Here is a 14,233-nt window from a genome sequence, read left to right on the forward strand (position 1 = left end):
CAGAAGTGACGTCTGCACAGAGAAAAACACTAGCTCCTGTGTTAGTGGGGTTCAGTAACGCCAGCTGCTCCCCTGCTGTGTGTCCGGCAATATCTCCTGCTACCTCCACATTCATCCCAACATCAGATATTAAACTTACTCCAAATAGGCCTCTGCCTACACCATGATTGACCCTGTGCTCCAACACCGCCAGTTGTTGCTCAGAAGTGCCGTCTGCACAGAGAAAAACACTAGCTCCTGTGTTAGTGGAGTTCTGTAACGCCAGCTGCTCCCCTGCTGTGTGTCCAGCAACATCTCCTGCTCCCTCCACATTCATCCCAACATCAGATATTAAACTTGCTCCAATTAGGCCTCAGCCTACTCTATGATTGACCTTGGGTTCCAACACCGCTAGTTGCTGCTCAGAAGTGCCGTCAGCACAGAGAAAAACACTAGCTCCTGTGTTAGTGGGGTTCAGTAACGCCAGCTGCTCCCCTGCTGTGTGTCCAGCAATATCTCCTGCTCCCTCCACATTCATCCCAACATCAGATATTAAACTTGCTCCAATTAGGCCTCAGCCTACTCCATGATTGACCCTGGGCTCCAACACCGCCAGTTGCTGCTCAGAAGTGCCGTCTGCACAGTCAACATATGCTCCAGTGTTATTGGGGTTCAGTAACGTCAGCTGATCCCCTGCTGTGTGTCCGGCAATTTCGCCTGCTCTGTCCACATTCACACTACTCCATATTTTAAGCTTGCTCCAATTAGGCCTCTGGCTACACTCTGTTTCTACTGTAATCCCTGGGCTCCAACACCGCCAGTTGCTGCTGAGAAGTGTCTTTGGCACAGGTACTCCCTCCTGCCCAGCCTGGTTCCAGCACGCCAGCTGTTTCTGGGTAGTGTCAACGTCACTTTGGCACCAATACGTTGTCCAGTCGTGTTGCGGTCGGGTTAGCCGACTCTATGGTGCCTGCAGTTGAGGTGCTTCCTATGTGGGCTGCGGGATCTGGCAATAAAGGCTGGTTCCGTAGTGTGAATAGGACAAGCATCCCCTGTAGGACTGTGGGTTTCGGTAACTGCGGCCGGCTCGCGGCCTTGCAACGTTGTTTTTCAAGGGTACTTTCTGCTACCCATCCGGGTTCCAGCACCGTCAGCTGGTCCACGGTTGTGCCATTGGCTCTTGTTCCTTCTGCTGCCCCTCCGGGTTCCAGCACCATCAGCTGGTTCTCGGCAGTGCCTTTGGCTTAGGTACCTCCATCTCGGTATCTGAGGTCCAGCAACGTCTGCTGGTCCTTGGTAGTGCTTTCTAGCACAGGTACCTCCTGCTTAGTAACCATGTTCCAGTATTGTCAGCTGGTCCTCGGTAGTGCCATTGGCTCTTGTTCCTTCTGCTGCCCCTCCGGGTTCCAGCACCATCAGCTGGTTCTTGGCAGTGTCTTTGGCACGGGTACTCCCTCCTGCCCAGCCTGGTTCCAGCACGCCAACTGTTTCCGGGAAGTGTCAACGTCACTTTGGCACCAATACGTTGTCCTGTCGTGTTGTGGTCAGGTTAGCCGACTCTATGGTGCCTGCAGTTTAGGTGCTTCCTATGTTGGCTGCGGGATCTTACAATAAAGGCTGGTTCCGTAGTGCCAATAGGACAAGCACCCCCTGTAGGACTGTGGGTTTCGGTAACTGCGGCCGGCTCACGGCCTTGCAACGTTGTTTTTCAGGGGTACTTTCTGCTGCCTCTCCGGGTTCCAGCACCATCATTTGGTTCTCGGCAGTGCCTTTGGCTTAGGTGCCTCCATTTTGGTATCCGAGTTCCAGCGTCTGCTGTTCCTTGGTAGTGCTTTCTAGCACAGGTACCTCCTGCTTAGTAACCGGGTTCCAGTACCGTCAGCTGGTCCTCGGTAGTGCCATTGGCTCTTGTTCCTTCTGCTGCCCCTCCGGGTTCCAGCACCGTCAGCTGATTCTCGGCATTGCCTTTGGCTTAGGTGCCTCCATCTCGGTATCCGAGTTCCAGCAACGTCTGCTGGTCCTTGGTAGTGCTTTCTAGCACAGGTACCTCCTGTTTAGTAACCGTGTTCCAGTACCGTCAGCTGGTCCTCGGTAGTGCCATTGACTCTTGTTCTTTCTGCTGCCCCTCCGGGTTCCAGCACCGTCAGCTGGTTCTCGGCAGTGCCTTTGGCTTAGGTGCCTCCATCTCGGTGTCTGAGTTCCAGCAACGTCTGCTGGTCCTTGGTAGTGCTTTCTAGCACAGGTACCTCCCGCTTAGTAACCGGGTTCCAGTACCGTCAGCTGGTCCTCGGTAGTGCCATTGGCTCTTGTTCCTTCTGCTGCCCCTCCGGGTTCCAGCACTATCAGCTGGTTCTCGGCAGTGCCTTTGGCTTAGGTGCCTCCATCTCGGTATCTGAGTTCCAGCAACGTCTGCTGGTCCTTGGTAGTGCTTTCTAGCACAGGTACCTCCTGCTTAGTAACTATGTTCCAGGACCGTCAGCTGGTCCTTGGTAGTGCCATTGGCTCTTGTTCCTTCAGCTACCCATCCGGGTTCCAGTACCGTCAGCTGGCTCTCGGCAGTTCTTCAGCCTTCTTGTACCTTCTGCTACATTTCCAAGTTCAAGCTTTTTGAAATGATTTTTGGTAATCACTCTGGATCTGCCTGACGACGACCCTGAAGACCACCCCAAAGAAGACCAAAAAGATGACCCTGAAGAAGATGACCAAGAGGACAAAGAACATGAAGACAACCACCAAGATACAGAGCAACAAGAGACAGAAGACCAAGTAGCAGAAGAACGAAAAGCAGAAGAACATTAAGCATTTAAGCATAAGACTAAAAATCAGAGCAAAAGATATTATCTAAATTATAAGCAGAAGAATACTAAGCAGTGTATGGGGGTGAGTCCGCTCCTCCTAGTGGTGCCCATGGAACATGCCTGCTGCAGCAGGCAAAACTGAACGCAGACAAATCCTGTTGTAAATCTTTTGTGACAGGCAGAACGAAAGGTTTAATCTTCAAACTTTTACAGATAACAACTACAGGAATGCCTGTCACAAATAAGAACATGATGAAGAAGAATAGGAAGAAGATGAAGAAGTAGAATATGAAGAAGAATAATAGTTGAATAAGAAGAATATGAAGAATGTAAAAAAAAGAATAATTGGAAGAAAGTGAAGAAGAAGAAGATGAATAAGGTTGAACAAGAAGTTGATGAAAACGATGCTGCTGCTGCTGCTGCTGAGGATCATGTAGGAGAAAGTGTGGGAGAGTAAAAAAGGTGAAGAGCATGGAAGTAGTGAAATATACATATCTGACAAAATATAACAAAGGTTAACATAGTCAATACCTTTGTAACTCCGAACGTCTTAAAAATTTTTTTTTATTCCTGCTATTCCATTTGATTGGGCTAAACCTCTATGCCCTTAATGTCTCCTCCACCTCCCCCAATACATTCTACATTATTCTTAGTTGTTTTTCTTCATGTAGAATTAACCTACAAGGAAAGAAAGGGTTTATTTTAATTCCGATATTTTTGTCCCATTGACTTGCATTGGTTTCCTGTATTGGAATCGGCGATATCCGATACTTTTTGGGTATCGGTCCGATCCAATCCGATCCGATATTTTACGATATCGGAAGGTATCGCTCAACACTACTCAGGTCTCTTCATCAGGCTAGACTAATACAGAATCTGAAGAGTCACATATTTATGCACAACACAGCATTGTATTTTGTTCAATCATCAACATTATTATACTGATTGTATACATACATTATATTTAAAAAAAAATATTTCTAGTGTGTCAATAATTCTTACATCCTGTTTTAAATGGGAAGAACTTTTATTAGACATGTTTTCATTTTCTTTTAAGTATTTTTGCAGCCACCATTCTCTTAGGGTATGTGCACACGCTGCGAATTCTGCTGCGGATCCGCAGCAGTTTCTGCTGCGTTGTACAGTACCTTTATACCCTATGGAAAAAAAAAACTGCTGTGAAGATGCTGCGGAATTTTCCACGCGGATTTGCTGCGGTTTCAAAACCGCAGAAAGAATTGACATGTCAATTCTTTCTGCGGATTCCGCTGCGGTTTGCCATCTCCTCCATTGGGGAGATGAAAAACCGCAGGGCAAAACCGAAGGCCAATCCGCAGGTAAAACCGCAGGTCTTTTGACCTGCAGATTTACCTGCTGATTTTACAAAATCCGTGCGGCCAAATCCGTAGAGCATTCCGCAGCGTGTGCACATAGCCTTACACTTTCCTGTGAGTGGTAATGCCAATAATGATTGAATAGTTGTTTGTGTATCAGGCGTGAGAATAAACTTTTGTTTTGTTTGCACAATTTTGGATGCTGAGTTTCCACTGTGTGGTGAATCTTGAAACTGGTGCCATGCTGAGAATGTTTTATTGCATCACATTACATTATTGCATCACATTACATTATTGCATCACATAACATGCACTTTCAGAAAGGAAGCTTGAATCATAATGGGGCACACGAATTTGACAGGTGTAAAAGCGCCACGTCTAGAGTCATCTTTATAAGAATCCTGACCCTGATAGAAATTATTGTAATCAGTTCAATGAAAATAAACAGATTTTGAATTATAATATTAATACGTAACTATTAATATTATTGTTTATAGGCATGTACAACCCAAAAGGATATTTTATTGCGATGACAGAGACAGGTGATTAGGTTGGAAAAGGAAGTACTTCAGTGTAGGCATATTTAGAACATGCCTCATACAGCTTGACATTAATCAGCCTGGAAAGTGGTTAACTATCCGATCTCCCATCTCAAGGCAAGAAAGACTACTTGACCTGCATGTTGAGATTAAAAAAAAATAATAAATCATATTACAAATCAGACTATTGACTGGATTATAATGAAGCTGGAGAAAAACGCTTCATGGCACGTTTATTTTTGTATTTGTAATAGTCTTTAACTGCTACAGAGAAAATGACTAAGTGTTACTGTTACATATTGGGTCAGCGTTTATTGCTATATGCTGTACCATACAAATGTGTTCATGTACATTCCTATATATAGTGCACATACTCAAACATTTATGTGTCTATATCTATGATATAATGTGAAAAAAAACAAGCGCACTTTCGCACAAGTGGGAGCAAGTTCCTGAGTTCTTACTCCAAGTCCACCAGCAATAAACAAAAAGGCAGCACTCCAATCCGGTATAGGTGAAAAAAAATGTTTTATATTCCCATATGTGAGCAGCGGTCAGGATGTAGATACATGAGCCTTTCACAAGCAGGCATAATGTGCACAACGTCAAGTGGAAATAATATCAGTTACATGAGAAGATTAATAACAGAATTGACAAAATATAGAGTATAAATAAGCAAAATATCCTAACAGCTTAGTGCTGCAGATTATGTGGGTGCTTTGTAAATAAATTGATTACTATCATCTGTATATTCATATTTAAAAATCTAATATTCAGATTTTATACATAAGTGCAATAAGCAAATATAACATTGATTAAAGTCTCTAAATCCATAGAATATTATAAAGAGCCATAACTATGTCTTGACAAGTATACGCAACACACCTGTGTAACAACATCATATATGTGTGCTAATAAACTCACCAGCAAGCGGAGTCATCTGTCTTCCTGTATAGTGTGGATAAAGCTCAAACCGGCGTTTACGGTTTAATATATATATATATATATTTATATATATATGTATGTATGTATATATATATAAACATATGTGTGCATACATACATAAATATATATTTATATGTATATATATGTATGCATGTGTATATGTGCGTGTGTGTATATATAAATATGTGTGTGTGTGTAAATATATATATATGTATGTATGTATACATAAGGTTGTGTGTATATACCGTATACAAAAATATATATTTATGTAGGTGTGTATACACATAGATATGCATATCTAATGTACAGTATGTTAGCATGATAAACATTTTTTGGTTGTATGTATACATTTATATGAGTGTGACTGTGTGTGCGTATATACTGTATATTATATATATATATGTAGAAATTAAGCTATGTGTGTGTGCTATATATATATATATATAGACATGAGTATACAGTTTGTCTATGAATATATACGTATGTGTATGTATATATGTGTGTGTATGTATGCATATGTGTAATTATATATACATATATATAATACAGCCTCTCCATTGTGTATATGGTCTGCAGTCTGCATTGCTTGAATGTTGCCTAGAGTAGGAATATGACAGAAGGTTCGGAGTTGCTCTGGATGGATCATCTACCTTCTCCAGCTGGATGAAGAGGCATCATGTATCTCACCCCAATGCCTCTTATGTATAAGGCCTCCAGTGCTGACCACAATGTAAAGCACAACATCCATCTGCAGTGGTACACACAGTATGGCACCCTAATACTGAAACTCTATTCTTATTGCATAGAAACCTGAAGCTAGCATAGCCATAGTCAACTGATTCAGGCCCTCTCAAACAAATGACTGCTGTGAACTGCAGGTCTATGTGAATTCACAAGCGTATGGGAAACAATTATTACCCCTGCTAAACAAATATATTACCATTTTAGCAATAATAATTATCCAGAGGGCATTTTGTTTAATATCCTATATTATAGTTTATTAGTTCATGCATGCAATACATATAATATTTACAGACATATACATTGTACTAGACTCATATCAATACATTTATCTAGAAATACATGATGATGTGTAAAAATAAAGCAATGCGATCATATCTACACAAAATGACCAATGTACATAATAACTGCTGCTCCTACCACACACAGCCTGGCACACAGTGCCCACATGAGCACACACACTGACACTGCTGCACAGGGCATATACATTGCTGGACAGTATGTATTAGCAGAGGTTGCAGCAAGCACAGGGATAACAACAGCTGGATGAAGTGCAGGGAGCAGCGCAGAGAGACGGAGGATGGAGGATCTGCCGTGACACCAACCTCTTGTCTCCTCGTGGAGAGTAAGCACCTTCTCTCCTTCCAGGAAAATCCGCCCTCCAGCAGTCACAGCCCAACAGCGCAGCATGGCGGAGCCCGGGCGGCCGGAGGGACAGGTAGGACTGCAGCGGGGATCAGCTCCCTGCATTTATTGTTAATTATTGTCAGGATGGGAGAGGAACAAAGTGAGAGGAGAAGCCCCGATCCGCACACTGCACTGCTCTGCTGGAGCAATGGCCGGACCATCACTGATAACAGCAAGAAAGATCAATAATAATACAATATACAATCCATCCGCCTAGAGGATCGCCCGATCTCCTCACGTCAGATCTACTAACATGGATGAGCCGATCAGAGCAGCTCCTGTGTAGAGGGTGATCGCAAGATCAATGGAGACTGCTAATGCTATTCTATCTCTTCCACATATATGTATCTATCTATGGATATAGCTACATAGCTATGCATATCTATAATATATGTATATTATAGATATATAATAGCTATATATTTATATATATATATATATACTGTATATATAGTGGTATAACCTATAATAATACAATCAATACTATGACACATATGAATTCAGTCCTAAGCCTCTTCCTATAAAAAAATGATAAATAATTGTAATTAATAAAAGTATAAACTTTACAATCTTCAGACAATTCTGCAAATATTAAATCAAGATTAACATATAGAAAACTAGAACTAAACTTATTGATTCTCCCAAATCACACCTATATAATATCGAGACGTTTTACTTGCTGCAAGGATACTCATAATATTTTTGTGTTTGTGCTCGATTTTTCTGAAGGTGTCTGTGTGTAATTACTCTAAAAGCATGCAGTATGCTGTGGAAATATATATACTTGTAAAAAATATATATAAATGATAAATTATATGGGTTCACATTATACACATATGTGTATATAAATATATACATAATGTGTGTGTGAGAGCGCTTTATATCTCTGATTCAATGTATAGAAATGTATATTGTTCTCTGGATTAAAGAAAATGATATCTGGAAAAAATAAATAAATGAACATATACTGTATATATGCATGTTTGTATATATATATATATATATATATAAATATATATATACAGTATATATACATATATACACACACAAGCATGAATAATCTAAGAATCTTATTTCATATAACACACATATATATATACACACACACACATATATATATATATATATATACATACACACATTTATTTCTATATCTCATCCAATATATATCAATATATTATTAGATTTAACCCCTTTGTCCATCTGCAGTTGATGTGAAAACAGGGGTTAATAAGACCCTTTTGAGACAAAAAGGACAAGTTGTAGCCTTTGTTCAAGGTGGTGTTGTCCCTCCATAGTCCCCCCTCGTTGCACAGTGAATGCAGGACTATAGGACACGGGGCCCAAGGACCCAGGAAATTAACTTGTTAAATGCTGAGTTTCGTGTTTGATTTGTCTGTGTTTTCAGCCCAGCCAAGTGAATGACATTAAAGGCCAAGATTGAGTCTAATGGAAATATCATGAGGAGACAATTACCCTTAGAGGCTATTCACTTCTCCTGGCAGACACTGTCATTTGAGAAATGGGATCATTTCATTTCATATAGCACTAAATAACACCCAACCGGTTTAAATTGCCAGTTTCTTAAAAACCACCCATTGGAATAAATTGCTGCGTTTCTCTTCCCCTTTTCACAGGAACATTATGTGTGTGTCCTAAGAAAATGGCGGAGACCAGGGCTTTACCATAACTACTGTCTTTGTGGTAACATTACTTTCTTTGTGTTAATAAATCTACTTGCTTCTCACCCTGTGTTACTGTAATGTGAGAATAGGAAATGTCAATTGTGTCTGCCATAGAGAACAAAATGAATCACTCAGCTCCGGTAGATAACCCTCGTGTTCTTGCATTAACCCTAAAGAGCTTCAATCCCTCATATTTATAACGTGTTGTCAATCAGAATTCTCATGACTGTATTGGTTAAGCTGCGGAATACCCCGCCACGAGGGGTAGTAATGCAAAATCAATAGGGAAATTTAAGAAAGGACCAGACACTTCTGACTAATAGTATCAACAATGTTAATGGAAAGAAGGTATAGAAATCATCTGATCCAGGAAATTGATCTGACTGCTCTTATGGAGACATTCATTTGCCATTCGAGGCAAAATTGGTCACAATTGTCCAGGCTGGGAGTTGGGAATTGTGTTTTCCCTACTGGACCAAATAGCTAGATGTAGGAGTGATAGACCTTGATAGAAGGGTCTGATAACTTTGAGGCTACTGTCTATGTATTATACACGTCTAGATAAAGGATCAAGAGTATTTTAGGAAGATGCCAATTTTACTTGCCACAGATAAAACAGATGCAATGCCCCTGTAGATATTTGTACCTGTATAGGGTCCCTCTTTCATCTTAAAATATGTTCACTATATATCTTACTGTATATACTCTGAATGTTACTTTACTGCTGAATCAATAGTATAACATTTATTACCTGTAATGCACTTTTTTACTTGTACTCTTCTTTTTTTTTCAACCCAAGGCAAAATAAATGGACCTTTTGCTCCGATGATGGAATAAAAAAAATATCAATCAACTGGTTTTAAAAGTCTATTGTCTACAATCCTTAAAGTTAAGAAATCAGATCCAACGTTTTAGCTTTACGTATTGTTTCTTTCACAGGACATAAGGATACACTTATTTTGGGATTCCGAAAAAAAAAAAGATATTGAGTGAATGGTTTTCAAAATTGATTCTTGTTTTTATGAAAATTTGTTACCAAATGTCCTTTAAATAAATCGCTGCATTGAAAACGGTAGAAGTGTGTGTCATCTTGCTGGGCTCTATGGACCTCACACTGAGGTATCATTCGTGAGCTGCAGATACGGTTACAATTAAGGTTTGTCCACATTGATACAAACTGAATTAGTCTTCAGACATCAAAAGACGCTCATCAATGGAATGTAAAAAAAATCAAAATGTTAACACATGACTAATGGATTTTCCAAATGACTCTAACCATTTTGATGTGAGGCAATAGTTGAGGATATTTTTAATGTCAATCAATGCAAAAAAGGATAAGAATTGATTTTCATTGTTCCAACATAAATGTATGTTCTGACAAGTTAAACCTTCCAAAAGTCAATAAAGATGCTACCTGAAATCTCCCGAAGTAGTGAAAGCCCCGTAAAGCATTATTCACATTCGCAATGACCCCAGTTAGATTATTCTTTTTAAAAAAAATTGGAAAACAGCTGATTGAGTAGTCTTTAGATTGGAAATTTAATTTTGCTAAATTTTTCTTGCTATTTCTGCACTGTACACTGCCATTGGGAGACAGCGTATAGACAAGGCGAAGCCTGACGTTAAAGAGGCTATTCAGGATTATAAAAACAGGGTTGATTTCAGAAAAAAAACAGCAGCACCCCTGTTTACAGGTTGCATGTAAAAAATTGCAGCTCAGGGCTCTTAGGCTGTTTCCAAGACGAGTGGTGAGTTTTTGATGTTGCAGATTTTCTACAACATTCCTGCACCTGTTAGATAAATTACATTATTTACGTTTTTTCAGTGCGTTTTTCAGTTCATTTTTTTACTTGCGTTTTTATTCTTTTTTTATGCTGCATTTTTTGTCTCTTTTTGATGTCTCATGTTTTAAATACATCTGCTTTGTTTTTGATACATCCTGGTATTTGGCATTGCCAAAATGTTATTGATACAAGTGCCGACTACATGCGTTTTGAGTGCATTTCTGCAGTGGAAACACAATAAAAATGAAGTAATGTTTTTACTTGTGGATGGATTTTCTGCATCTGATGCGCCTCAGTGGGAAAAATCTGCACATAATACTCAGTGTACCCGCAAGAAAAACTGACGCTACGGATTTCAAACACGCACCACAGGTGAGTTTGTGCAGCATAAAAAAAGCACAGTGGGCAAGAGACTTCTCTAAATCCCATCCCATTTGCTGGATCTGTATGATGCTGCATTTTTGACGCAGCAAAAGTACGCAATGATAAAAACTCATGAAATGGAACCTGTCAGTAGGATTAACCCTACTAAGCCGTCTATATGGGTATGAAGGGAAGGTCATAGGAAGCTGAATACAGTGATACCTTGATATCTATGATCTGATGTGTCCTGTTCCACAGAGATCCTAGTTTTTCTTAATATGTAAATGAGCTGTTAAAATCTATGGTCCGGACACTGATGTCCTGAGAATCTGTCTGCAGAGAGTATTTTAAATGAAAGGGAAGAGTTACCAGTGTGAGACATGTAATGACTGAAAGTCTGTTCTCATGATTTACATGTCTCACTGGTAATGCCCCATTTAATTTAAAATAGACTCTGTAGGCTGATTCTTGGGGAGATCTATGTCCAGCCCATAGATCTTAAAAGGTTCTGGATTTCTTTGGAATAACACATCAGATCACAGATCTGTTATTCAAATTTCTATGGTCTACATGCCCATAGAAATTTAGGATGGTTTATCCTAGTGACCACTTCCCTTTTACCTTAAAGTGAATGTTCCTGACCAGCCATACTTTACACAACTTGTAGACAGGTGGGGCACTGTATATGAAATAAATCAACCAAGCTTTTCTAATTCTGGAAAACGCCTTTAAACCTTCATACTTAAAGATCACATCTTTAAACTTCAGTATGTACTTTTGAATCTTATACCTCATGTGTCTACATACAAAAGAAAAAACTTGGTGGAAGTCTTATGCCCAAAGCAAAGCCTTAACAGTGGCACAGAGCCCCTGCAGCTTCATCCACATAGTACTGCATTACAGAATGCCTCTTAATTAGTGATGAGCGCGTATACTCGTTACTCGAGTTTTCCGAGCATGCTCGGGTGCTCTCCGAGTATCTTGGGCGTGCTCAGAGATTCCCAAGCTGAATGATTTGCGGCTGCTAGACAGCCTGAACACATACAGCGATTGCCTGTTTGTTAGGGAATCCCCACATGTATTCAGGCTGTCTAGCAGCCTCAAATCATGCAGCTGCGGGGACTCAGACATAATCTATGAGCACGCCCAAGATCCTCGGAAAAACACCCGAGCATGCTTGGAAAACTTGAGTAACAAGTATACTCACTTATCACTACTCTTAATTACAGCATCCAGTGGGCTGTGCAACAACATGGAGAACATGGTGGATCTCATATATGCCTCATTGAAATAGAAATTGGAAGCACAACTGAACCAAATTTTCATTAAAAACAAAAGTTTTTTCATCTTAGTAAGTCTCTTCTTTGAGATTTTTTGGGTAATGTGTAAATATTTGCCATATTAGCAGTGTACAAGACTTGTATGTAAATTAACTTGACGCATGGGATATTTCAATACAGTAAATAAAGACTTTATGGTTAAGTAAAACTGTATAGAAAACTAGAGTTTTATATTATTTCTATTTTAATCATTTTTTTTATAAAAAATTTCCAAGTTGGACTTTACTTATAACATAAAATATACTACAAACATATACCCTTTCTAACTACATGCCCCATGTACAAACAACCACTTGCTCATACGGGTTCATACTTATGCAATTAATTCATTGTAAAAAACCCAAAAACATATATCATGTCGTATAGCTGTACAGTAGAACTGAAAACCATTGATAACATATATGTATATAAATATATCAGCATATACTGACCAGACATGTGCCAAATAGAAGGCCAAGACACACATTAGTGGTAGCTGTAGGATTAATTTGTGTAAGCCAAATGCCTAAACATGGTGTGAACCGTCTCTTAAAGATTCTACACACTTTTGTAACAAACTTGGTTGGACCTGCCGTTTTTGGTGAGGCCAGCTTACTAATGTCTATGGAGTCCTCCTAAATCTCCCCCCAAAGATGATGTTGAAAGAAGAAGACAAGTTGATTTTTAACATGTCTGAGCCTAGATGGGATAACCCATAGAGTTGTCCGGCAGCGGCTCACTCCCCACTCCATTTTTAGAACTCATGCACGTGAATGGGGAGGGATGACCGTCAGCCGAACAACAGCAGCTATTGAAGGTTTATGGGCACCAGTAGTCAGATACACAAGCGCATCTACTTTTTGTTGCACTCAATGGGATGACCATGGACATGATAAGATCTAAAAGCTAATCTATACGGCTTTCATTTCCTTTATTATGATAATCTGTTTGTATTGTGATTCTATTATGGCTAATCCAGTGTATATTTTGCTTATTTCTTTAATATATTTATTTTATATTTATAGTTGCAAAGGAAATTAAGCCTTTCCCAGTACAAAACTCAAGAGAATCTGCAAGTCCAGGACAAGGCTACTACAACAGGACGCTATAGCAGAACCCAAAACGCCTTCAATACATATTCTAGATTCATAAATGTAATAAAGTGTTTATTAAGATTTGTGTTTTATGTTTCTGCACATTAATAGAACATTTTAATGATTGACTAAAACATACAAAATCACATTTACACTATAATCAAGTGAAAATAATTCCACTGACTACCCTCCATTCACATTTTTCGGGAAGGATTTTAAAAGCATTTTAATAATTCTTTGTGGGCATAAAACAAATAAAAAAAAATGGGAAAAACAGACACTTATTTCCTTTATTTTTCCACTGATATCACCAATCAGCAAAAAAAAAATACATCAGAACATGAAAGTGAAATAAATATGAAGCTCCATGTATCACCAAAAAAAAGAGACAAAAACTACTTGGATATCTATACAAGATAATTTTTTACAACTCTTTAAACTGAATATATGAAAAAATACCCTGAAAATATGCCTGGTCAGGAATGGAGATTAATGGCTCACTCTTGAAATGGTCAATGAATCTACCACCATAGAATTTGGACAACATGATGACATCTGCAAGAAGTTTGTATATTCTCTCCGTGTTTGCGTGGGTTTCCTCCGAATTCTCCGGTTTCCTCCCATATTCCAAAGACATACTGATAGGGAATCTAAATTGTAAGCCCCAATGGGGACAGTGATGATAATGTCTGTGAAGAGATGCGGAATTAATGGCGCTATATAATAAAAAATAATAAAATAATTGGCTACAAAGTTTCCATGCAAGACATGAATTTTGCATTTTACTTTGCGTGAAATATGGCTTAAATATCTACATATGTAAATTGTGTAGGGCTCCTTTTGATATCTACATTTCCCCCCTGTTTTTCCAGGAAATACATCCCAAGAGAGAGTCCTTAGGTAAATATTTCCAAGGGAAAGCTTTTTTGCTGCTTTCTATGCTGATATTAATTTTCATGAAAATA

At 39.3% G+C, this 14,233-nt stretch overlaps 1 long non-coding RNA gene across 1 annotated transcript; it reads left to right on the forward strand.

Moving 5' to 3' along the window:
- The first annotated feature begins 6,853 nt into the window (after window positions 1-6,853).
- Window positions 6,854-13,340, forward strand: LOC141063399 (uncharacterized). The gene is made up of 4 exons (XR_012224875.1): window positions 6,854-7,054; window positions 8,661-8,727; window positions 9,508-9,596; window positions 13,200-13,340. It is a non-coding gene; the product is annotated as an uncharacterized lncRNA (long non-coding RNA).
- The last annotated feature ends 893 nt before the right edge of the window (window positions 13,341-14,233 follow it).

Source organism: Dendrobates tinctorius, unplaced genomic scaffold (assembly GCF_039654945.1).
Source record: "Dendrobates tinctorius isolate UK_male_01 unplaced genomic scaffold, ASM3965494v1 ptg000250l, whole genome shotgun sequence".
NCBI classification, from domain to species: domain Eukaryota; kingdom Metazoa; phylum Chordata; class Amphibia; order Anura; family Dendrobatidae; genus Dendrobates; species Dendrobates tinctorius.